The 27,129-nt window shown below is 46.6% G+C and overlaps 1 long non-coding RNA gene across 2 annotated transcripts; it reads left to right on the top strand.

Annotated features, from left to right (window-relative positions):
• Window positions 1-27,129, top strand: LOC118665143. 2 transcript variants are annotated; one of them, XR_004970551.1, is made up of 4 exons: window positions 1-1,839; window positions 3,021-3,137; window positions 25,221-25,393; window positions 26,796-27,129. It is a non-coding gene; the product is annotated as an uncharacterized LOC118665143 (long non-coding RNA). The 2 variants fall into 2 exon arrangements; XR_004970552.1 differs by having other exon boundaries at window positions 2-1,782; window positions 26,796-27,128.

Raw genomic sequence — 27,129 nt, 5'->3', positions numbered from 1 at the left:
GCACGGCATTGATGAATCTCACAAATATAATGTGGAATGAAAGAAGCTAGTTACAAAGAGAACACATATTGTCTGATTCCATTTATTCAAAGTTCAAAAACGAGCAAATTTCATCTATGGTGCTACAAGTCAGGATAGTGGTCCCTTTAAAAAGCAAGAAGGAGGTAGCTGTGGGAAGGGCCATGAGGTGGGCCCTGAATGCTGGTACTTTTCTATTTCTTGACCTGGGTTGTGGTTACTTTGGGTGGTTTTCTTTGCACTATCCACTTAGGATTCATGCACTTTTCTGTAGGTATGCTCTACTGAGGAAGAAAGATTTATCTAAGTAAATGAAGGCTAATCTTTATTTTAATAAATGATAAAATGTTTCTCCCCACCTTGTTTCTGACACACTCCCAAATTCAGGTTCCCCACTGGATGTGACTTTGTTGTTCTTACCAAATGTGTTAGCCACAATGGAAAAAATTTATTGGGTTTTTACGGATTTTTTTAAAGTTTAACATCTTCCTTGTAAGGTCATTAAAAAACTCTATCCTCAAATAAAACCATCAAACTTCACCCCTATCCTTTTATGGTTAAGAAAACTGAAATGCTGAATCTGGGAATAACAGTCATCTTGGGATCAGAAAGTGAAAGTAGATCAGAAATTCATGCATTCATTCACCTGACAAATATTGATTAAGCACCTACTATTATTATAGGCACTGCAAAGACAACAGTGAACAAAAAAGGTCCTATTCCCATGGAACTTACATTCAGGTGAAGATAGAAAACACACAAGTCAACAAGCAAATGTGACGAAGAGAAACAAGGCAGGGATGTGAGGTAGCAGGTGCCAAGAATAAGGTTTTGTTTGTGTGGAGAGTGGTCATGGAAGACCTCACCCAAAGGTGAGAGACCTGGAGAAGAGGGGTGGCCATGTGGGTGCCTGGGAGGAGAATGCTCCACACCGAGGGAGCCTGAGAAGGGAACCGTTTCTGTGTCTGAGGAACAGCCAGGAGGCCAGTGTGGCAGGCAGAGAACGAGCAAAGAAGACAGCAGAGATCGGAGTCAGGGATCATTAGGGCCTCCTAGACCCATTGTAAGGGCTGTGGCTTTGCCTCTAAATGAGATAGAGGCTTGTGAGTGGAAAGAGGGACATGATCTGATTTAACTTTTAAGACTTATTCAGGCTGCTGGGAGGGAATAGAAAGAAAAGGGGAATAGAAAGCAAAAGCAAGGAGCCCGATCAGGAAGTTGTTATGGGGATACAGTTGAGAGACCATGGTGCCTTGGACCAGTGGTGAGGATGTTGAGAACTGGATCTCTTTCATGGTAGCGACAACCAAGGTTTACTGTTTGGAAGTAAGTTGTAAGACAAAGAGAGGAGTCAAGATGTTTGACCTGAGCAATTGGAAGAATGGAGTTCTTGTCAACTGACATGTGGGTGGAACAGGTGTGGTGGAAGCTTTCAAAATACTGTTTGCACATGTTTAGTCCAAGCCTATTAGATATCCTCGTGGAGATTACTGTATAAGGAGGCAGTTGGAGATAAAGAGGCTGGAGCTCAACAGAGAAGTTGGTACTGAAGATGTAAATTTGGGTGTTGGCTGAAGCTAAAAGACTGGGTGAGATCACTTAGGAAAAGGATATAGACAGAAAGGAGAAGTCATCCAAGGGATGGCCCTCTGAGATCAGCCCTGCCTTACATCCTGCTTCCGCTGCAGAATGAGATCTCCTCATGCTGGAAGAATTGGCCCCGCGTCACCTGTGCCAGATGGCTGATTTGTTGCAGGTGTGAGGGTAAGTGGGACAACACCAAGTCCTGGAAATTGGACCTCAGCGGAGACCAACCATCCGGTGAGGGAAACACGCAAACATCTTCAGTTAACATCCTCTCCTCTCCCTGTCCTCAGCTCAGTGGGGATTTGAACTAGCAACCTGAGATTAAGCTTCTCCAGTCTAGAACTGGTTTGTCAAACACCCACGGCCCTCTCCTCTGGTGTTCTTTTTGCCTGTTTGCTAGTCCAGCCCAGAGCATTCTGTTCTCCCAGAAGAGTTCTTTGTCCCTGCGCAGGCAGAGCACCATTTGACACTAAGCCAGAGGCTGAGGGCTGGAGGAAGGTTTCCTCCGAGGAAGCTGTCTTACCCATTGACTGAAAATCCTAAACTTTTCCAAAATTCCCTTTATAATGAATCATCAGCTGAGCAGGGCCTCTGCTAGAAAGTTTATAAAAACCCTACAGGATTTTAAGGTTTGAGCAAAGAGAAGAAATGGCCGATGGGCTGTGGACATCTGCAGTAAGAATCTCTTCCCATAGTTTTTCTTTCTAAAACTGGATTATAAGGGAAACGAAGAAGCATGTTGGGGAAGAAGCTCTTGAAATGCCGCCCAGTCTTCTCCTTTCCTCACTTTACTGTCACCACCCAGGTTCCCTGGGAATTGTCTGGGGAGTAGCAGCCAAGAAAAGCAGCCACAGAGAGGAGGGATGTTGGAGAAATAATAGCAGCAGAAATGATGTTTATTGACCTACACTTTCCAGAGATGCCATAATTTTCCTACCTTACAGCCATTCTTTTGAATGATTCTAACTTGGTTTCCCTACCCACTCCCTCCCACTCTCAGCTTGACCCTTTTTCCCCTGCTCTCTTCTCCTTTGTGATAAAGGAGCAGTGGACAGACATAGCTATTCCATGGTCTTCAAAGTCTTTAGCTGGGGCCTGTCTGAAGACCCCCCACTCTCCACGTTCCTGCCATTCACTAGAGACTCTACTCTTTGCTTTCCTGCCTGAGAGGGAAAGTAGTCCAAGGAGCCCACCACCTGAAACTGGGGGCCGTGTTTACGCAACTGGTGCCCACCTGTTTCAGGATGGGACTCCCTCCGAGTCAGCTCTGGGAACTCAGCACACAGCAATAAAAATTGGGGAGTTTGAGATCCTTGAAGATCCCTGAAGAGTTGGAAAGACAGAATTCCCTTTTGCCTTCAACCAGAGTCCTAGAACACAAATATGAATGACAATTCACCCTCTGTTTCTTGTAGCTGGTGAGAGAGCAGTTCTATTGATGTAGCCAAACTCCCCGTGCAAACACTGATAGAAGTCAATGGAAAGGCACCTTTCTTGGCCACCTCTCCATGGCGTTCCCCACTGGATAACAGGTAAGCAGTAAAAACAATTTTTTGGGCTCAACAAAATTTGGTGAAAATATTAATAGTACTAGGTGCCTTTTCTGTTCTAAAGATATGACTCATAGTTTACCCATCCAAACTTTTCATTCTCTGACTTACTCATTCAATAATTTAATATCTTTTTTTTTTTTTTGTGACTACTATGTCCCAGGCATGGTGCCATGTGCTTCCATAAAAAAAAAATAAAAATGGTGAACAAGGCAGATGAAACTTACAGTAAAAGTGATGGGAGTGGCAAAGTAATAAACATATCAAATCATTACACATTTTAGTAAGTGCTATGAGATATCTGTGGGCTGTGAGCTCAGAGGGTGAGGTTGAGGTTTGATGAACTGCGTGCCAAACATAGAAATAAACGCAAGCTGAAATCTTAATGACTTGCTTTTACATGTAACTAGAAAATGTTCTTTGGAGAGTCGCAGCAGGATTTAAAAACGGAATCGCTTGGCCCTGAACTAGAACCTCAGTAATATCCAAGATCTCATGAAGGTAGTTCACATCTCTTAGGATGCCTTTAATGTAATGTCACTTTGCCTCTATGAGAAGAACAACCCAATTGCTCCAGCAACAGACACCACTGGTGGTCTACCCCACAGCTGTTCTTTATTTGCTCACCCCTTTTCCGTGACCTTATGTAATATATGGGGAGGTCTCTGTGATAGAGAAAATGGTCTAAAACTCACCATTGGGTGCTTGTTTAGATGAATTTTGCATCATGTCATCTCCTTAAGAGAGATGATATTATGGAAGTCCATAGGAAGCAAGGTGGGTTGATACTCTCTCTTCTTATGTTGTTGCTTTCCTGGACTTAGAGAATGAAGCTCTCTGACTTCTCAGTTACTCTACGTAGGACCCAAAGCCACCATTCATCTGTGGTAACCTGGACATGGGATCATTTTCCTACTCTTTGATAACTTACAACTAAAGTTCTGCCTGGTGGTTGGGAAGTGCGTAATCACATTTTACAGAGACCTATAAGCCCTGGTGCCTTTCTCAGGTTTCCTCATAGCTGACCTCATGTGGTCAGAGTCCTAAATGTTTCAAGGGGCTCTTCAAAGATGCCATCTCAACCCAGCTTGATTTTAGATCAGCAGCAAGTGTATATATCCCTTCTAACAAAATTAAATGATAGTTGACTGGCTTGAAGGAATTCAGATAATTCAAAAAGCATTCTTCTTAAGTAAATGTAGGGAGTTTCAATTTAAGGGTATAATGGTTATTGGAAATTTGTTACAATGAAAAAATAATAAATAGAAAACATTTTTTTTAATGAGGAAAGGAAGACTCCAAAATTAAAGAGAGAGATCTGTGTATTTAAAATAGGATTTGGCTTAAAAGCCTTCAATTGCACTCAACCTTTGAGAGAAATACGTATCCCACAAAGAAAAAGGATGGGTAGAATAAGGTGGTCTAAGTGACCCAGAGCAGCAGTCAGTGTCAATCAACATTACTTGAAAAGATTTGTGTAGAGTTCTTTCAAAATTGTTATCTTTTCTAATTTAAAACTTTATTTTTGAAATTCTTTTATTAGGTCCCCAAATCCTTCCCTGGTGAATAAGTGGGTTTATGTACACATGTATTTGGTTGCTTGTGAAATCTACTTTGCATTTTCATACCATAATAAGGCCTTTCTAAGGTTATATTATTGCTTCTAATAAAAGCATCGATACAATAAATAGATAATGTTGATTTTTCTTCACACTGAAGCACAACATGTGTAGCCCTGGAGTCATGCACTGGCTGCCTTTACCTGGTTCTGCCGGGGGCTGGGGGCAGGGGTGGTTAATCATCTGAGAGAGATGATTTTTCTCTAATTCTGTAATTATTATAAGACAAGCAATGCCTTGCACTGGTAGGTAGTCTCATCAGCTTATGTAGCAGTAATAGGCAGATGAAAAGTCCAAAGAAGAGACAGAACCAGTCCAAAGCATTACCAACTAGGTCTTAAACTAAGGTAATATTTAGGGAAAGAAAGGGGGTGGACACTGGTTTGTGAAAAGAAAAGCAGAAAGAAGTTGGATTTTCTCTAGACATGCTGGCACCGTAGAGGCTGGTAGACGGAAAGAAGAAAGCTGGGAACTGCCAGGCCCAAGACTAGGACACTGAGTTTGGAAAATAGGACTGTCCCTTGATGGGGCACGGAGCAGCTGTCACCATCATGGCAAGTAGAAAAGATGTGGCTCCCATGAGCTAATAGGCCAACATCTATTTCTAAGTGGAACCTTTTGGGCAGGAAGAACAAGGTCACAGACTTTTTTAGAACAGGAGTCAGCAAATTAGGGGTCAGTCAAATCCAGCCATGACCATTTTTGTAAATTGGGCTTTATTGGAACGCATGCCTGTTCATGCTACAATGGCAGGATTGACTAGTTGTGACAGAGACTGAAGGTTTACAAAGCCCAAATAGTTTTTATCTGGCCCTTTACAGAAATGTTTGGCAATCCCTGTTCTATAAGATGGTGAGGCAGAGTCAGCATTGTGGTTCTAGGTGATGTGTTTGGTTTAAAGACACTCCATAGGCATAGCCAGGGGTGGGCAAACTTTTTGACTCGAGGGCCACAATGGGTTCTTAAACTGGACCGGAGGGCCGGAACAAAAGCATGGATGGAGTGTTTGTGTGAACTAATATAAATTCAAAGTAAACATCATTACATAAAAGGGTACGGTCTTTTTTTTTTTTAGTTTTATTCATTTCAAACGGGCCGGATCCGGCCCGCGGACTGTAGTTTGCCCACGGCTGGCATAGGCTAAAGGCAACCTCTTAAAAGGGAAAAATGGTAAAAGTCTAGGCAGAATCTCAAAACCACAGCTGAACGATCTAGAGTTCAGGACCTCAGATATAGGCAGAAACTGAAGCAAAAGCTCAGTTCTATTGATAGGACAAACATGGTGGGGATTAAGGCAAGAATGAGTCTCAGTAGATTTGTGGGATCCAAGTTTATCTGAGCCATGCAAGATACCAAGTCTAGGACAGCAAGTACAATTTCAGTGACCTTCTGATGGGTTTGAAACAGTGGTCAAGTTGAAGTGCTCAGTGCTCAGCTGAGCAGGGAAGGCAGAGGCTGTCCCCAAAGGAAGGAACTATCAAGTCCAAATAACCTGGATCTTTCTGCTAGAAAGTAGGAGGATGGTGCTATCCTCTCCATTTCCTCTTCAGTGTGATATCTTATCACCCTCATCAACCCAAAGTAGTGAGATTGAAATGTCTCCAAGAAAGGACTGCCAGATTTAGCAAATAAAAATACAGAACATTGAGTTGAATTTCAGATCAACAAAGAAAAAATTTTGATATGTTATGTCTGAAATATTGCATTCTACTAAAAATTGGTACTTGAAATTCAAATTTTCCTGGAGTCTTGCATTTTGTCTGGCCCAGGAAACTGGTTGCCTTTGTGATAAATTATGGCTAAACTAAGCAATATTTTGACTCCTGGGATAGCAAGAAATTTCAAGTCCTTTGGTGTCTCCTCCAGTTTTGTTTTATTTTGCTTCTCCCTCCCTCCACATGCAGATACTTTTCTCACTTTCTTTCATCTCCTCTCTACCACTTTCTTTCCAAAGGCCATCACATCCATCAACACTTCCAAGAATTATAATATGGCTTCAGCTGACATTGATTAAACCAGAAAAGGGCTGAAAACAGAATGAAGAAGTCAAGCTTCTTAAAGTGACTCACAGGAAGGAAACCTGGTGAACAGACAGTTGGGTGATTGGCTTCTGACTCACAGGAAGTTTCTTGACTCGAGATTCTAGCCATCTACCACCATTAGTTTGCTATCGACAAACCACTGAAGTTTCTCTGGCAGCACACAGAGGCTGTCTTGGTAAAAAACTTGGGTTTAGATGAACTGTTGGGCACTCGCTGGTTGCAAACACTGAATTAAAATGGGCATTTTTGGGATTTACAGAAAGCCTCACATAAAAAAGCAGAAAGCTCTGTGAAGGCCATGCGTATGGTTTTAAAGCATTATGCCAGCCCTTAGGAAAGGTTCAGGACAACTCAAATCTGTGTGTCTTGCTCTGTGCTATGGTCTCAGTGCATAGGCCTCATTTGCATAGCAGAGGATGTGGGCTCATGTTATGCTAATATTATGATGACTTTAAGGGCTTGGCTAATACATACCTTATGTAGAAAATATTAAACCGATATGATTGATGTCCCCTATCAATCTTTTCTTTAGCAACTTTCCCATCATTGTGGCAGTGTTGGAGGTGCCATTTGGGTCTCTCTTCCAGAAAGGCGTTGCTGTTTTATTGTAAGAAGCGCAGTCAGCTTACAGCCTATAGCTGTTAGCGACTTAGAATCTGCCTCCCCCTTCCTGGGGCAGCCCCCAGCCAATGGCTGAGCACAGAGCAGCTAGTCGGCCTGGACATTTCTCTTCAACGTGAACTCCTCTAATGAGCAATCTTTGTTCTGGAATTCCCCCTCGGGTTGACCAAAACTTCCTCTGATACGCGTTGTGGTCTGAGCCCGTCCAATTCTGCCTTCTTCCTCTTTTATCTTCACCAGTGTTGCTCCCTAATAAACCTCTGCATTCTTAATTCTGCCTCACGTCTGCTTCTCTGAGGCACACTTGACACAACCATCGTGGCCCCGGGGAAGTGGGAAGGACAGGTGCCATTCTATCACGGAAAAATTTTTTTTTCAGGGATACATTTTTACCAGCAAAGAAGCGGGGAAGGGGCACTGTTCTTCCTGTTCAGGAGAGTACAGGAAGGAGAAGAGAGGTGGAGACAGGGTAAGAACTTCACGCATCAAGATCTTACCTTGCCTCTTTCTTGGGGCCAAGCCTTGTTGGGGACGGAACTATAGAAGCAATCAGAAAGGTTTAGGGAGACTAAGGAGTATTGGGACAAATGGCCTACTTTCCCACACATAGCCTGGAGGAGGCTGAAAAAAACCCGAAGCCCCACTTTTGCCTTGGCATCGTGTCTAACATGGCTTGAGTAGGACAGTGCAGCATTAGCAAATGAGGGATCTTGGTAGTTAGCGATGTGACCTACACTTCCATTCCCACATGAAGGTCAGGGAGTTCAAGGGGGATCCCTGGAAACACAGAGGCCTGAACTTGGGAAGTGGAGGCCAGTAAGGTCAAGGAGCTTGATTTCCAGGGACAATGGTGGTGTCAATGTTCCGTGGCTATGGATGCCATTGCATGCCAGAGGACAAACTAGACCAGGGGCACCTCGGGGGATGCTAGCACAGGGCCTAGACACCCAGCAGGGAAGCCCATCGAGAACAGAGGGCACCAAGATGATTCCCACACTCATAGCTACATGGTAATGACACGTCCACTAACCAGAGAAGCAGGTGCTGATGTCAGGAGACTGACTGTGCAGGTGCAGTCTCCTCCATGCTCCATGGGGTTGGGGTTTCCAAGGACGATTTGATGGGAAACAAAGACGCTGCATATCTTTGCATGTTTGAGAATATGTGGGTCACTGAGTGACCCCACTGCACTTACATGAAATATTTTACATTTTGAGTTTTTGTCCAAGCGATGGAGTGAAGGAGGGTCAGGCTTAGTGTCTCTTAAGTCATATCTGAATAGCAGCTGCCTGCCGAGAGCCTCCATGGTCTGGATAAATTATAGCATCCATGTGTGGTGAATGTTTGGCTTCTCTCTAGACCACACTTTCCAAGAGGTGGGAGATAAACCACTGGTGACAGCTAAGATGATTTCAGGTTGTGTGGGAACACCGTTAATTAACACTGAATCACACCCACACTCTCCCATTTCCAGTTTTTCTCAGCCCTTCCGAAAACATAACAGAAAGCTTGGGGGGTGTTCTTGTCTCAAACCTAACACTTTCCAAGTCCCCTTTTTAACAAAGACTCTGGGTATCAGCAGCCCCCCACCTCCACCCCAAATCTATTCTCCATGAAGTAGCCACAATGATCCTTTAGACAGAAGTCAAATCAGGCCACTTTTCTGTTTAAGACACTCCAACGTCTCGTTGTTAACTCAGGAAAAGCCTACCCATTCTCAGTGGCCCTCAAGGCCCCATCTGACCTCACATTCCCTACTCCTCTCTTCTCTCCTGCCCACTCACTGCGTCAGCCACACTGGCTTCCTGATTGGGCCCAGAATGTTCCTTTCCCAGGTACCAACACAGCTCATGATCTCACTGGCCAGGACTGGACTCAGATGCCACTTTCATAGTGAGGACTCTCCTGGCTATGCTATCCTAGGTTGCAGATCCCTTCCACACTCCCTACCCTCCATTCTGCTTTATGTGTGTGTGTGTGTGTGTGTGTGTGTGTGCTTGTGCGCCATATATTTTACTTACTCATAATAGTTTGTTGTAATCTTGTCATTTTTTATAAATTTCTCATCTTTATTTTCTGCCTCTCTCACTTGATTTTAACCTCCATGAGGTCAGAAATTTCTGTTTGCTCTAGTTTCCCCAACATCTAAAACAAGGCCTGGTCTGCAGTGGATTCTCACGCAATATTTACTCAATGAATAATGACTTCTCTGTTGCTTCTACGTTATTGTCAGCATCTCAGCTTCCCTCTCTCATGCCTCCCTTTAATTCTGCGTCCTTTCCTGGCAAAGCAAACACAGACAAACAAAATACCACAAGATGCTCTTGGTCTCCCCTTTCCAATTTCATGGAAATTCTGATGTAAGTGTATTTTATTTGGGAGATTTGGGGTGTGGAATATCAAGGGAAGAGAATTTGGAGAATTCTTGACCAGGCGGGGCTCTCTCTGCCTTTCTCTCAGCTCCCCACTCATCTTCCCTCTGCGCTTGCTACTCACACTGTCCTCACATTCCTGCCTGCTGAGTTCTGCTCTTCAGAGGTGGGGCTTGGGCTGGGATGGTTGGAGCCCGCAGGCTCTGGCTTCCAGCATCCGCTCACTGACTGGGTGTGTAGCATCCGAAACATGGGCGAGGCTGCCTCTTCCGAAGGCCAGAATTTGGAGTGGCTGGTGCATTTGACTGAATGATACATCACAAACACCAATCCAGAACTCCGGAATGGAGACCTGGTAGGGCGGAGGGAGGCCCAGCTCCTCACAGCTGACTGATTCTGTTTGCAATTTCCTCTTGTCACTATAGCACCTTGTCGGGTTACCAAGGAGATAGAGAGGAACAGTCTGATGAGAGGCTCCACATGGGTAGCGGCAGTCAATCAGTCATCAGGACAACACCCTAACCCTTGGCTCCACCCCTCCTCCCACACCCCAAAATAAACCACACATAAAGCCCAAGTTCAAGAGGCACCTTTGGGATTCAAACCAGGGTTTGCTCACAGGTACTCTCTGGTCCTCCGCGCCTCTTTGAGGAGGAGGTTCTTCCTGTTGGCTCTGCCGGCTTCTCTAAGTCTTGGGTGTGTATTTGTATAATAAGAAAACACCTGGGTTTTTCAAAGGGCAGAAGAGATTGGCAGCTGAGTCGTTCTGTTTCCACGTGGATGTCAGGCTGGGAGATGGTGCCCTGGATCCCCACAGAGGCCCCAGTAGAGTGGAAGGAGATGGGCCAGGAGCAAAGTCCTATGGCGGAGGATTCCTCCTCTGAGCCCAGCCTTCAGCAGAACAAAGTGATGGTGTAGAGACAGCCACACCAAACCTTGAGAAGGAACAATGCCACCTAACCTCTAATTCTGGTGATGAACCACGTTCCTACATGCCAGTGCCTACCCAGTATACAGTAATTACATAATAATGCTGCCAAACACAGCTAATGCTTTCATCTTTACAAAGCTTGTCCACTCTCATTCTCCCCACATGAACAGGACGTATGTGTCCCATTTTACAGATGAGAAGGTGGAGGCGGAGTCAGTTACGGCTACCAGGAACATAATAGGAAAGCATTTCAAACCTGGGTCTCATGTCCCGATATGTGGGGCGTTTCCCAGTCCTTCCTGGTAGAAGAGTTTCTTAAAAATGAGCCTCACAAGTTTGAGGCCTGAAACCACAAGGCTTACTGATGTGGCTGTGAACTGCAGCCCTGGGCCAGAGCGAGAAAAGTCAAGAAGAGGAACCAACCACATTGCACTGGAGGACCTTCGCCTGTCTTACACATGCCGAATATTTACATGTGTTCCCCACACGGTCTCTATAGCAACTGGCAGAGGTGCAAAAATGCTTCACTGGTATTTGCGTGAGGGTGAGAAGAGAGCTCCAAGATCCTCTTTCTCCCAGCGGGCAGGGCTATTTCCATCCATCCGCTGGCTGCATGACTTCTCCCAGCAGCCATTTGGCATGAAGCTCTCAGGCAGCAGGGAGCCAGTGAACCAACGCAATAGGCATTAGGATGGTAGGGCCTCATCTGCCCCCTCTCCGGGCAATTACGCACAGAGTCAGGAAGGGATTTTGTTATTAAGAAGTCTCAATAGTAAGGAGCTGAGAGGTTGTGGTTTCCAGCCTTTAACCACAACATTTAAGGCATGTCTTCATTTTTCTTATAGTTACTGAGGGCGCATCATTACCTAATTCTCCCTGAAGAGTGGAAATTGCTTTATGATGCATACGCATCAATGATGTGAGCTGAGGCTCTGAGCCAGTAAACATCTTTCTCAGAAACCTCCCTCCTCATCCCCTTTCTCACATTTGAACTTGAGATGATCCCTTCTCCCATTTCTGCCTGGGACTCCAGAATAAAGTCTGTGTTGGTATGATTAAAACTGTCATTCATTCAACTCCACGTATGTACAACAGAACATTTGATCTCTCAGCACCTCAGGCTGTGACTTCTGTGATTAATGTGGTGTTTTTTAGTGCATTTGTGTCATGTACCTCTACTCTAAGTTCTTTGGGAGAAACAAGAAGAAAAGAATTGTTGAACACCAAATATTTTAGGATCTAGTTTAGCTTAGCGTTCACTGGACATTGAACAAAGCAGTACACACTCAACACGTGACTAACACGTCTGTTAAAACCCATATGGAAAACTGAGCCCCTATGCATATGTCCTAGGCAGGGAAGGATTCATGGGCAAACAACCCGGGCAGTCACCCCAGACTCATGCTCAGAAGGCCTTGCTTGGGGTTTTAGCGCACTACCATTGCTGTCTTGCATTTCTTAATTTATCTTTCAATATGTCTTTTGTAACTGAAGTATGATAGGACACTAGAGCTCAGCTCACTAGTGGTCCTGTGACCACACCCCCAGCCCCTGGTGTTCCAGACCTTACCTGCCCTCCTCCTGCCCTCCTTGACTCTTGCCATCCTTTGCCCACGTGGCTACCAGTTAGCCAGTAGGCAGGGAGACCCTATTCTATCTTTTGCTCCCTGTGGGAGATCTGGGAACAGGTGTAGGGAGTGTTGTGGTTGGGTATGCACTCACAGCGTCTTGGAGAGGGGCATGGTAGTGTGTCCTTGCCCTGGGCTGGCAGTGCCATGGTGCATTTGACTTGGTAGGGGCCTCTCACCCACCCCCATCTGAGTAGCCAGTGTGCTAGAGGTTGTCATCCCCAGAGGGCACGATGGGGTGAGGCAGCATGCAGCAAAACGGGTTGATTCTCAGCTTCCCAGCCACATGCTTATTTTGCACTCGAGCCCCAGTTATGTTGTAGACCAAATGGACCCCAGCGACTCCCTCCTCTCAGTCAAGGCAGGTCTTGAACAGCGGTCATAAACAGAGCCCGTGGAGGCCAATCCTGATTTCCTATCAGCTCAATGAAAAACAAATTGTATTCTGTTCCTCAGAACCCATTTCAACCATAAAAAGTACCAAAATTGACTGTGACAGTAAGATGTGAGTGCTACGAAGTCGCCCCGTAAGTGTATTTAATCTACTTGGTAATGTGGAATAGACTTAATGTCATCATCATGATCTTCAGAACTTACTGTCTGTATAAAATGTGTTCCACATCTTTGTCTTTGACAAACGTGTTTATTATGGACAACCAAGTTCAATGTAAAATTTACATCCTCAGGGAGCTTCGTGGGAGATTTTCCTGCAGAGACTGGGCTAACTGAAGCTTTGTTCTCTAAACCCGGGCAGACATTTTAAGTGCTGAAAAGTGTCATCTTGATAATGATTTCTTTCAACACTCTTGCAGCTTTGGAAGGGAAGAGTTACAAATAACAAGGCACGAGATCCCCCTCAGAGGTATGTTTTAGCAAAATAACACCTTGTAAATTTTTCTCTCCTTGTGCTCAACAGCTAGGCAACTGCATACGAGGTTGGTTCAAGCCGATACACATTCATTGAACATCTGCAATGATCTGAGCTGAACATGGGAATATAGAAGGTGCAGGGATAAATAAGAGGGTCCCTGACTCTAAGAAGCATATAAGGCCTGGCTGGTGTGGTTGAGCATTGACCTATGAACTAAGAGGCCATGGTTCGATTCCTGGTCAGGGTACATGACCAGGATACCCAGTAGGGGACATGCAAGAAGCAGATGATCAATAGTTCTCTCTCATCATTAATGTTTCTATCTCTCTCTTCCTCTCCGAAATCAATAAAAATATATGTTTTTAAAAAGAAGCGTATGAGACCCTCAGCTGAGGAAGGGATATGAATTTGTAGTTGCGGAAAGAAGCTGGCCAAGGTCATGGGTGCCTGGCGAGACTTAGTGGCTACTCCACCCAGAGCACCACATTGTCAGCAGAAGGCTGCTTGGCCCCAGCCGGCTGTGGACAGGGCTTCATCTGTCCATTGGGAGTTGCTGTCCACACATAGAGACATAGAGAGCCTCGCTTCCTATTCTCCACCATGGAAATTGTTTTTGGAAAGGCACCATTTCTTGGTCAGCATGGAGAGGACCGTGTGAAGATCCTGAAATATGAACTCTTATTATTAACAAATATTATTGAGGGCTTGCTGTATGTGAGGCAACATGCCAGATTCCAGGATTATTGCTTCTGCTCTCGAGGTGTCATGGTGAATTAGAGGAGATGTACATGTAAGCAAATGACAAAATAACATAGAAATCAGACACAGGGAAGTGATGGCCAAAATATTTATCCTTGACTCTGACCACGGACCAGATGGCTCAGTGACTTTCGTCAAACCATGTGACTTCTCTGGGTTTGGGTTTCTTTCTTTTTTTTTTTTTTTAAATATATTTTTTATTGATTAAGATATTACATATGTGTCCTTGTCCCCACGTTACCCTCTACCCCCCACCCCCCCACCCCCGCTCATGCCCTCACCCCCCCGTTGTCCATGTCCATTGGTTAGGCCTATATGCTTGCATATAAGTCCTTTGGTTGATCTTTCCCCCTTACCCCCACCCTCCCCTACCTTCCCTCCAAGTCCCGACAGTCCAATCAATGCCTCTCCGTCTCTGGATCAGTCCTTGTTCATCAGCTTATGTTGTTCATTATATTCCACAAATGAGTGAGATCCTGTGGTATTTATCCGCTCTCAAGTTCCATCCATGCTGTGGCAAATGGTAAGAGTTCCTTTTTCTTCTTCCTCTTCTTAAAGAATACCTTTCAGCATTTCATATAATGCTGGTTTGGTGGTGATGAACTCCTTTAGCTTTTTCTTATCTGTGAAGCTCTTTATCTGACCTTCTATTCTGAATGATAGCTTTGCTGGATAAAGTAATTTTGGTTGCAGGTTCTTGCTATTCATCACTTTGAATATTTCTTGCCAGTCTCTTCTGGCCTGCATGGTTTCTGTTGAGAAATCAGCTGACAGTCGTATGGGTACTCCCTTGTAGGTAACTGACTGTCTTTCTCTTGCTGCTTTTAAGATTCTCTCTTTATCTTTTGCTCTTGGCATTTTAATTATGATGTGTCTTGGTGTGGTCCTCCTTGGATTCCTTTTGTTTGGGGTTCTCTGCGCTTCCTGGACTTGTAAGTCCATTTCTTTCACCAGGTAGGGGAAGTTTTCTGTCATTATTTCTTCAAAAAGGTTTTCAATATCTTGCCCTCTCTCTCCTTCTGGTACCCCTATAATTCTGATGTTGGTACGCTTGAAGTTGTCCCAGAGGTTCCTTACACTATCTTCATATTTTTGGAATCTCTTTTCTTTTTTCTTTTTCGGTTGGGTATTTTTTGTTTCTTTGTATTTCAAATCTTTGACTTGATTCTTGGGATCCTCTTTTCTGCTGCTGGATCTCTGTAAATTATTCTTTATTTCAGTCAGTGTATGCTTAATTTCTAGTTGGTCCTTTTTCATGTCCTCCATGGTCTCCCTATACTTATTGAGGGATTCATTAAATTTATCGGCGGTTTCCATAAAATTCTTGAAAAACCTTATAACCGTGGCCTTAAACTCTATATCCAATCGTTTGCTTTCCTCCATTTCTGCCATTTGTGACCTGTTTCTTTGTCTCCGCATTTTGGCAGCTTCCCTGTGTTGATAGAGTGGCCCTGTGCGCCAGGTGTCCTGTAGGGCCCAGTAGCTCAGCCTCCCCAGTTACCTGGGGTGGACACTCTTGGTGCACTCTTGGTGCCTTGGTTGTTGTAGAATCACTGGGAGGAATTGACCTCCAGGCCAATTGGCTGTGAGAATCAGCTGTGTCTAAAGTGGGAGAACTTCTGTGCTGAAGACACCCTTCTGGGGCAAGACTTGCTTCAGTGGGGCTTTGGTGCTCACTGAGTCTGCTCCCTGAGTGCGTCCCTTATGGATCTGAGGAGTTGCAGTCTGGATGGACCCCCTCTGACCACTGGGTACAGTGGCTCCTGGATCTAAGGAGGTGCTAATTCAGCCTCTGCCTGAGGCCACACAGCAGGAGCCACGAAGAGGCTCAGCTGTGAAGCAATGCAAGCCGCTGCGGGGCCTTGGGCCTTCTCTTGGAAGTTCCAGGTCTGCCTGGTTCGGCTGCAGTTAGGTACATTCACATGCAAAAGCCTCTGCCGCAGCCTGGGTGGGGCGGGGTCTCAGGGAGTCAGAGGGCGGAGAAAGTGGCCATGGCCGATTCTCCGCCCGGAGTAGCGCGTCTCAGTGTTCCGGTAACGGCTGCAAGCACCTCTGAGGGAAAGCCGCCCTCAAGTTCGCTCGCTGCCGGACAGACCAGCCTCTCCCCGTATGAGTCCTGGGTCCCCAGAGACTTCCCGGAACCGGAGTTCAGAGCAGTCAGGAGCTTGTGACTCAAAAAGTCAGCCGCGTCCTCAGGTGCTACCCCCTTTCCGCGCGCGCGCACGCGCGCGCGCCGCCGTACCTCTGCACTTCACCTCCGCAGCGCCTCTGTCTCTCAGCGTGCTTTTCTTTCCTTCTAGTTGTGGAATTTACACTCAGCCAGCCTTCGTGTTGTTCTGGATGATGTTTGCTCAGTCCTTTGTGGTAATTTTCAATTGTTGTGTGAGGCGCTAATTTCCCGGTGTTTACCTATGCCGCCATCTTAGTTGGGGTTTGGGTTTCTTTATTTGTGAAATGAGTTTGTGGCTGAGGGGAGAGAAGTTGTCTATCTGGTTTTCAAGTTGCCTTTCTGTTTAAATTGCCTGTCTCTTTGAACCTCCTAGAAATAATCTGTGCTCCATTGGCAAGATTCTCTTTGACTTGTGTGTAAGTGTTCTAAGACTGCTGTAGCAAGTACCATACACGGAGTGGCCTAAACAACAGGAATGTATTGTGTTACAGTTCTGGAGGCTAGAAGTCCAAGACCAAGGTGTTGTCTGGCTGGCTCCTTCTTCGGGCTGTGATAGCCTCGTCCATGCCTCTTTCCTAGTTTCTAATAGTTTCCTTGGCTTATCTAGTGCTGTCTTCATGTCCAGGTAGTATTCTCCTGGGTGCCTCTATAACCAAATCTCTCTTTTTAAAAATAAGGACACTGGTCTTATTGGATCAAGTTATATGCCTCAGTATAATCTCATTTCAATTGTATAACCTCCTCCTAACTGCATTTGCAACAACCCTGTTTCCAAATAAGGTCCTGTCAGAGCACAGCCCCGCAGGAGCCCGGCCCGAGCTCTGGGGGCTCTGAGTTATTCTGAGTATGTCTGAGTGGCTGCGAGCCCATGTGCTCCTCTAAATTCTCCTATCCGACTACGCCAGGGCTGGTTCTTCTCGAACCCTGCCCACTGTACTAGCTGTTGGGAACGTAGTCCAAGCTCCTCCTTCATCCCCTGCTCACTAGTAACAGGTGTCCTCTCTGAGCCCCTCGACTGGGGCTGGACCTCCTAGGATGCCGGGTCTTAGACAGAGAGCCATGAGAGGTCGTGGGTGTATAAGAATGAGTCTTTATTGCAGAAGCCAGTGGCCATATAGCCGTCAGACAAGAATAGTCCTCACAGCAAAGTACATACAGGCAGGCAGCCGGACACCGGCTGGTGAACATGTATCTTTCCCATAAAATAGCATCAGTCTCTGAACCCACAGCTATTATCTGAGCAGCCGCACGCTGCCTCCTAGACTCACCGCCTCACATCGTAGTGGTACCTGAGCTCTCCGGCTCCGCAGTTTCTCCTGTCTCTCCTGCCCAGCTGCTCTCTCTAGCAGACTTCTTTTTTTTTTCTTCAATCTTTAATTTCTTTATTCATTAAGGCATTACATATGTGTCCTCATCCCCCTATAACCCCACCTCCCCCACTCATGCCCTCACCCCCCTGGTGCCTGTGTCCATTGGTTGGGCTTATATGCATGCATACAAGTCCTTTGGTTGATCTCTCCCCCTTACTCCCACCCTCCCCTGCCTTCCCTCTGAGGTTTGACGATCTGATCGATGCTTCTCTGTCTCTGGATCTGTTTTTGTTCATGAGTTTATGTTGTTCATTATATTCCACTAATGAGTGAGGTCATGTGGTATTTATCTTTCTCTGACTGGCATATTTCACTTAGCATAATGCTCTCCAGTTCCATCCATGCTGTTGCAAATGGTAAGAATTCCTTCTTTTTTTTACCGCAGTGTAGTATTCCATTGTGTAGATGTACCACAGTTTTTTAATCCACTCATCTGCTGATGGGCACTTAGGCTGTTTCCAAATCTTAGCTATGGTGAATTGTGCTCTATGAACATAGGGGTGCATATATCCTTTCTGGTTGGTGTTTCTAGCTTCTTGGGATATATTCCTAGAAGTGGGATCACTGGGTCAAATGGGAGTTCCATTTTTAGTTTTTTTGAGGAAACTCCATACTGTTCTCCACAGTGGCTGCACCAGTCTGCATTCCCACCAGCATTGCAGGAGGGTTCCTTTTTCTCCACATCCTCTCCAACACTTGTTGTTTGTTGATTTGTTGATGATAGCCAATCTGACAGGTATGAGATGATATCACATTGTCATTTTGATTTGCATCTCTCACATAATTAGTGACTTTGAGCATGTTTTCATATGTCTCTTGGCTTTCTGAATGTCCTCTTTTGAAAAGTGTCTATTTAGGTCCTTTGCTCATTTTTTGATTGGATTGTTTATCTTCCTTTTGTTAAGTTGTATGAATTCCCTGTAAATGTTGGAGATTAAACCCTTATCAGTGATAACATTAGCAAATATGTGCTCCCATGCAGTGGGCTTTCTTGTCGTTTTGTTGATGATTTCCTTTGCTGTGCAAAAGCTTTTTATTTTGATGTAGTCCCATTTGTTTATTTTCTCTTTAGTTTCCATTGCCCTAGGAGCAGTATCAGTGAAGAAATTCCTTTGGCATATGTCTCTAGCAGACTTCTTCACACACTCCATCCTAGCTTCTCTCTTTCCATACTCCTGCAGACTTCTTCTCACTCCCGCCTCAGCCTACTCCAGCTAACTAGCTGGTCAATAACCTACCTTTACACTATTTAGACAAAGAAGGCTTCATGCCAACAGTGACATCAGTCACATTTGCTACAGAAGGGCACAGTGTACCGTGTGTCCTTGCACCCATTCTTGGCCTGCTTAGGATTCCCAGGCTCAGAGTCCTTGAACGCTCCATTTCAGCACATGCCCAGAGTGGCCTTTGGTCATTCTGGTGTATTGATAGCAAGGCCTTTGTGCTCCCACCGGCCTTGACTATCCGGGACCTGGCATGATTCCCACACTCCACCCCTTACACCAACATGGCCTTCTAGGGGTGCTCTGGCCTTCTTGCCAGTTCCCTGAACTCAGAGTTCGACACAAACTGTAACATGCTATGGCCAGTACTCCAGCCATAATAGCAAAACCTGTGGGTTCCATCCCTCCTGGCCTGTACCCCTTATAGGGTACTGTTACATTGCCAGGTTTGGCTCAAGAGGTGCGACTATACTTATAGTTGTACCTGGTTCCCCAAGGGAATGGGAGGGTTAATCAGGGCCCTTGCCTAGTAACAGACCATGGCTAGGTCTATACTGTCTGTTCCTCCCCTCTCTGCCGAGGCAAAGGTCTTCGCAACAGTTCCTCTGTTGCTTTTATCTGCACATGCAGCGTGAGGACAATTCCGTATACACTCGTTTAGCCTAATCCAGCCGTGGGCAAACTACGGCCCGCGGGCCGGATCCGGCCCGTTTGAAATGAATAAAACTAAAAAAAAAAAGACCGTACCCTTTTATGTAATGATGTTTACTTTGAATTTATATTAGTTCACACAAACACTCCATCCATGCTTTTGTTCCGGCCCTCTGGCCCAGTTTAAGAACCCATTGTGGCCCTCAAGTCAAAAAGTTTGCCCACCCCTGGGCTAATCCCTTAGGCTAGGTAGGTCCATCCCTGGGTGAGGCTTTCCTGCCCCACATGGGTGATGGCCTATTGCCTGTGCCATCGTGGCAACCATAGGTCTGTAAAGACAGTTTACTTGTCCTTCTAATGGCCAAAGGGCTACTCTTCCCAGTTTTTTAACCAAAACACATAGTTCATCTATACTCAAATGGGCAGTCACAGCTGTCCCTGTTGTGGGGTTCCCCCTACTTGACCCATCCTTAAACCACACATGGTCTCTGGGAGGGGTGGCATGCCCTCTTAGAACAGACTAAGGGAGTAGCTCCTTCACATGAGCTTGATCCCTTCACAAGGTCTCACATATCACAGGACCTCACCAGGCCTGTAACTCCTGTGACAGAGGGCTGGTGCTCACTGCTTCCCTCTGTTCCAAACAGGCCTCCCCCACTTTCCTAAAGTTGAGGTTTGTGCCACCCCTGACATGGGCATGGTCACACAGGCCTGCAAGGCAGCCCACTTGGCTGCCAACTGTCTGTCAACAAGAGAGCATCGGCTCCCAATTTTCCTTCATAACTGGGACCAAAACCTGATGGATACCCTTCTCCACCTACCTGGGCAACAGCCCTCTCGGCAGCTAGGCACCTTAATACTTCCGGGGTTCAACCCCAGGTACCCCCTTCCAGGACAGCTAACACACGGCCATACCAATGGCGCTCAGTGTGGGAAACTGAACACTTGCCAGTTGCTCCCAAAGACTACCAAGGTCTGCAGGCCAACACAGGTCTACAGCAACTGCTGCAGCTGCATTCAAACCTGCAAGAGAATCAAAGATTAATACAACATATTTACACAATGAAACATACTATTGGCACTGTGGCCGCTTCAGGCAGCCAAATCTCGTGCTACCAAACATGACACACGGTAGGGCTATACAAATATCTTTGAGGGAGAGTGACTAAAGTTCACTTCCTACACAAAGCAGAACTGTCCTTGACTCTCTGGAGTCACGTCCATTGAGGATGCATCAGCCAAGTCCATCACGTAGGGCATTGCTCTATGCTATGCAGGGTGACCCATGCCCTTCGCTACAACCAGCACCTCAGACTGTGGCAGAGGAGTCACCTTACTCAGTTCTCTGCAGGCCTGTCAGGTCTGTGCGTGGCGGCCGCTTCTTCTCTCTAGCCACAAACACAGCCTGCCCAATCTCCCTAAAATGCATCCTGGCACGGGAGACAGTTGTTTGCTGCACACAGGCAGCTTAACCCCTACACAGCCGGGCTCACACCTCTGCCCAGCAAACCTTAGTCTACAAGTTCAACATGCGGCCTCCGGTCCTCCCAACCCAAGGGGGTCTCGGCCAGTCCCTCACTCAGACTCCTCGTCTCTGGAAGAGTCTGAAAGTCCTGAGCCGCTCTTAGCTCTCTTGTTCAGTTTCTCCCAAGCCGCGCCTGCTCCAAGCAGTGCTCTGGGGATCTGCTTCCAAGTCCCTCAGGGGTGTCACAGTCAAAATGACCTCCTGACGGGGCACTTACCCCTAAAGTCCTGTCATGAGGCCGAGCATTGGGACTCACTGCTCCTGAGTCCTCTGCTCGAACCTGCACATCTTTCGGATCCTCGTGCCTCAGTTTCCCATCCTGCCGACTATGCCAAGTGTCAGAGCCAGCAGCAAGAGCACCACACAGCTCTGCTGGTCTGACTGGCTCTGGGCAGAGCTTGGCAGAGGGTCTTGGGAGATGGAGAAGGAGATGGAGAAGTTGTAGGGATATATAAGAATGAGTCTTTATTGCTGAAGGCAGTGGCTATATAGCCATCAGACAAGAACAGTCTTTTAGTTTTTAATATTTATTTTATTGATTTTTTTACGGAGAGGAAGGGAGAGGGAGAGGAATAGAGAGTTAGAAACATCGATCAGCTGCCTCCTGCACATTCCCTACTGGGGATGTGCCCGCAACCTAGACCGGAATCGAACCTGGGACCCTTCAGTCCGCAAGCCAACGCTGTATCCACTGAGCCAAACCAGTTAGGGCCAGACAAGAACAGTCTTCACAGCAAAGTCCATACGGGCAGGCAGCCGGCCACTGGCCACTTGTATGTATCTTTCCCATAAAACAGCAGCAGTCTCTGTCCCCACAGCTATTATCTGAGCAGCCGCACGCTGCCTCCTAGACTCACCGCCTCACATCGTAGCGGTACCTGAGCTCTCCGGCTCCGCAGCTTCTCCTGTCTTTCCTGCTCAGCTGCTCTCTCTAGTAGACTTCTTCACACACTCCATCCTAGTTGCCCTCTCTCCATACTCCTGCAGACGTCTTCTCACTCCCACCTCAGCCTACTCCAGCTAACTAGCTGGTCAGTAACCTACTTTTACACCATTTAGACAAAGAAGGCTTCGTGCCAACAGTGACACCAATCATATTTGCTACGGAAGGGCACAGCGTGCCGTGTGTCCTTGCATACACTCATGGTATCTTGGCCTGATTAGGATTTTCAAGGCTCAGAGTCCTTGAACATTCCGCCTAGGCACATGCCCAGAGCGGCCTTTGGTCATTCTTATGTATTGATAACAAGGCCTTTGTGTTCCCACTGGCCTTGACTGCCTGGCATGGTTCCCACAGCTCCCAATCCAAGGGGTTGGACTTCAATGTATGAATTGGGGGAGGGGTGGTCACTATTCAACCCATTTCATTCATTTCTACTTTGGAATCCTTGGTCCATCCAATGGTAAATCTTTCTCACTTCAGTTGCCAGCTCTGAGTAATAGGAATGAGTGCCTGGAGTGTTGCTTAGAGAAGGGATGTGAGTTGACATCCAGGATTAATGGGAAAGGTTACTGGAACTGGTTTGGAGTTTTTTCATGGGTACAGGATATAAGGAATAGGGTTTGTCATGTGTCTTCTCAACCAAGGAGCTGGGCTGAAGAACCCTGCTGCTCATAACTGAAGCAGGAACCTCACCAAAACGCTAAAAGCCTGCAAAAGAACTGATTTCCCCCCCCCCAGATCTCTCCAATTGAGATCCCCAAATGGTGATTGCCAATTTGCAATCTTGCTACATTCAGTAATCTTTGCAGGGCCTTAAGCACAGCCCATGAAAATGATCAAATCTCTAACAGGACTGAGCTCGTCCATGCTGGGAGTGAAGGGAGTTACACTTTCACAGACATCATCAGTCTGAGCTTTCTGAATGTTTCCCTACATGCAGAACTTGCTTTGCCTCAAGAGTTGCAGCTGGAACCAAATAGGAAGCGAGTTTCTGGAAGCACCACTCTTGACACCTACAGCATCAAAACCACCAGATGATGACAGCTGCTGTGGAACTCTAAGCAAGTGGAGGGGTGCCCGGCTTGAGCTAGCCCAGCTTGGTAGTGGAGCCAGGAGAAGGCAAAGGACAGGAAGCCAGCTGTCTGTGCATGTGGATATAAAGTATACTTTCAGAAGAGTGACTGGAGACCTTAAAGGCAATGTAGGGAAGTCCTTCATTTTTGTTTCATCTGCTGAGGTCCTTCAGAAAACCTGGTAGACTGACCAAGGCCAAAGCTCACTCACCACCAGAGAATATTTTAATTGAGGGAAGACACAGGTAGAAAGGATTATTTCTCTAACAGCTCTGTAGGATGCTGGGATACAAGCTCTCCAACTTTGGGATGCCCTCTCTTTGCTCTGCCTTTGACTGAGGTGCTGGACTTTTTTCACATCTGTCTAAATAGCTACATTCATTTATGCATTCAGCAAACATTGAGGGGATGACATTGCATTAGATTACATTGAGGGGAGACAAAAGCTTTCATAAGGTAGGATCCCTGCCCATGAGGTGTCCACAGACTGGTTCACATTAAAAATAGGTTTTATCTTATTTTCTCTGATAGATTGGTAATGGCTGCCTAGAGCACTCCCTTGAGGAGCATTTGATAGGTCACATCCTGATTCAGAGGAGTGCTGTGATTGACTAGTGATGTCTGCTTTGGCCACCTATTTGCATTGCATTCTTGGTGGCCTAGTTTTATGTCCTAGCTCCTCAGTAACATTTGGTTGTAGCCCCATGAACTAGGCCACTTCCAGGTACTATATGTACCATCCATTTCCCACTGCCTCTTCCTGCTGAGGCTAAGTGACAAAGGACCGAAATGATGCTGAAAAAGGTGGTTCTGAGTTGGCATTAACCTCTTTTTGAGAAACAAAGGAGCATGATCTTTTCTCTGTATCTATTTCTGCTCCTCCCCTATAAGTTCAAAATGGAGGTGGGTGGAGTTGAGTGTGGAGGAGAAACCCATGGGCAGGGGCCAAAAAAGCTCCGCCTTCCTCCAGAAGAAGAATATAGGGTTTGGGGGTGTGGGAGACTCTAACCCAGCTTTGACAATAACCACTGAACTAGGACCAGCCCATACTGACTTGATGTTACACAGGCAACAAAATTCAGGAAGTGCACCCAGTCAGGTGTCTTGTATTTATCTAGTCTGAATGTGGTTAATCTGTTGACAGCCTTGGCAAGTCTGCAGGACTGGACAGTCGTGGGCGGAGCTCCTAGTCGGCATTTAATGAACCCTGTTCAGTAGCCCCGCTGAGGAGCTCAGCCTGGATTTAGATGCACGATATTCAGACAACTAACTGTGGGGCGGCAAAGATTTAAAATTCACTGTACTACCTTGTTCCTGAAAGTCTGTTGGTTTTGGGAGCCATCTAGAACTCAAAGGCTGAGTTCTTAATTAAGTACTTAGTCGAATATGGATTTTGTCATCTGCGAGACCTTTTCTCAAATCTCTGCCATTCTCTACTGCTGTGAGTTTGGGCAAATGCCTTCACACTCAGGGTCTTCATCTGAAAAACAGGGATAATGAGAGGACCTACCACTCAGGGTTTTTGTGAAAGTAGAATGTGTATGTAAAGGGCTCAACAGGAAGTCTGGCATAGAGTAAGAACTCAACAAATGATGCCCATAATTAGTAGCAATGGAACTCTGGACCCTTTTGGAGTATCCCCCATACCCATCCCCTTTCTGCCTCTTCTTTATACCTATAAGCAGTACCAGGCTCTGGGCCTGAAGCTCTGGGCACAGTCCCCCACATCCTCCCGTGGATATAGATCTCCCCTCTCTTCTCCAGCTGTGGATGTGGGTCTCCCCTCTCTTCTCCAGCCCTGCCTCACCCTGCCCTGTGGACACACACCATGTGGCGGTGCTTGTGTTTCCAAAAAAAGATGCTATTTTCTCAGGAGCTCAACTCCCATTTCCAGGCCCCTTTTGGCATGCATCTCTGCAGACAAAGCCCAGTGTGTATGTGAGGCCGGGCCACTGACACTGCATAATGAGAGGGACGGGCAGGGGAGGAGGAACCGGAGCTGCTCAGGCCAAAGCCAACAGCATCCTGGAAGCCAAAGTGCTCTGGCCAAGGGCTGTTACACTCAGCTGTGACAGCACCTGCTCTCCAAGGGCAGGATCTCAACACCATAGGCCCAAGCAGAGCCACACCTGCCAGACTGTCCCTCTGGGACACAATGATTCGGTTACCCGGCATGGACAGGTTAGAGAGAAGGATCATTGGGATAGGGAAATAGGAAAGACGCCCTCTGGTTTGTTCTCTGGGTTACCATTTGCTTTCCTCTACAGGAAAACAAGACGAAGAACAGAGTGCCTGCCCCATTGTGCGCGAGTGGAGAAAGCCCAGAATCTGTTGGCGATGGCTCAGCTTCAACACTTGTCTCTGTTGCCTTCCACCTGCCTTTTCTTGGGCGAGTCCCACAGTCTCTCTGAGCATCCTCAATTTCCATATCTATAGAGAGGTGAGTCATCATTCCCAGAACGAGCCCAGTTTCCATCCCCTAGGAGTGGAGGCCTGACCCAGACAGTCTGAATAATGCCAGCTACGTAACTGTCTAATTGGGCCAATGGGTCTGACCCCTCCCCTCTTAACTGCCTCAGAGTCACCAGTCCCACTGTGAAGATTATCGCCTGTATTTCACTTGATGTTGGTTTCCAGGGCTTTCTTCCATCCACCCTTTCCCATGCAGGCTTGGATCCTGTTTAGTGAAGGTAACTCAGAGCCCATTCAGCCCATCCCATGTCTAGTTTCGTTTACTGTAAAGCATCAAGCCCCTCCTCTATCAACATCTGTATTTCCTGTTGGGAATGGAACCCATTGGGAGAACCTCATGAAAGGGCTGGCAAGTTCTTTTCTTGGAACTTGGACTTTTCTTACTTATTCGGCCTAAAGTTTCATCATCTTCATTAGCAGAAATCCCCACAGGCCATAGTTCCACCTTTGAGAGAAACAAAACATGATTCAAATTTTCCTGTGGCAGAAGGTAGCAGAGTTGGCGCCATGGAGGCTAACATCTTCTCTGCAAGACGCAGACTGACCTTCTCCTAAAAGCATGGCCCTGTCATTGTCTGGAACCACTTGCCTCTTACAAACCCTCCCCGGGGAGTGGACTCTCAAACCACTGGCCAGATTTCAAATATGTACACTTTTTTCCAGTCGGTCACTGGAAACAGAGCCCAGGAAAGAGCCCTAAAATTGGAAAGTACATTGCATAGCAGGTTTTTCCACCTAAAAATAGAAAGGTGGCTTTGCTGTGCAAAAGGCAGGACTGGGGGCCCTCGTCCAGGAAGGAGAGGAAGTCATAACTGAGAATTGGCTGGCAGGGTCTTATTCCGGTGAGACCCCCTTTCCCTACTTTGGGAGGCGTCTCCTGAGATCTGACTTCAAGACCCTGCTCATGACCCTCCTGCTGCCCAGCCTGCTGTGTTCCACATGAAAGGCGTGACCCTTCCACTGTCACCGTCCTGCCCGGACCAGTACGCTCATGGCCAAAGCTTGCCTTCGCACGGGTCTGGGTCTTTAATACTGTGTGCACTAGCTCCAAGAATAACCAATGTTTTGGAAGAGCCTGTAGATATTTAAGGTGGTGGCGGTGTCTTTGCTGAATGGACAAAGATAAGGATTTGTGTATTCTTGCATGAATATAAAATGTGACCTGTGTTTCCTGAGACTGCCAGGCAGGTTGGCAAAGGGTCGTAGTTCACTGGTCTCACCTCCTGTTACATACCTCAGCCCTTCTCAAAGTGTCACTCAAGGATTTCGGAGCTTTCTTGGGGGTATTTCAAATGCACTCATAAACCAGCCCTTGTCATTTCCACTCGGTGTCTGCCACTGTCCTCATGTCCACCTCTGGCCTCTTCTAGGGGGAGTCCCATGTCCACGAGTCTTCAGCCAACAGCCCCTGGGAGAAGGCTCACACCCAAGACTTCGTCCATGAGTTGCAGGCCACCACTCCGCTCCATCCACGCCTGCAGATCTGTGCTGCTCAGGTTTTTCTCACAGCCTGTCTCTCCCCAGAACTCTGGCACTGAGACCAGATGGGGCTGTGCTCACTGAGATAGCCAAGTGACATCACCACACTGGACCCAGCATCATCCTGCCCTTCCCACAATAAATGCTTTGGTATCAGGCCAAGCTTCTCTGCTGACATTCTCTCTCTCCTTAGGGGTCCAGTCCCAGCTCTGCTGCTGACTTGCT

The sequence above is a fragment of the Myotis myotis genome, unplaced genomic scaffold, assembly GCF_014108235.1.
Source record: "Myotis myotis isolate mMyoMyo1 unplaced genomic scaffold, mMyoMyo1.p scaffold_m19_p_10, whole genome shotgun sequence".
Classification (NCBI taxonomy): Eukaryota; Metazoa; Chordata; class Mammalia; order Chiroptera; family Vespertilionidae; genus Myotis; species Myotis myotis.
This window is presented reverse-complemented; position numbering and strand designations above follow the sequence as displayed.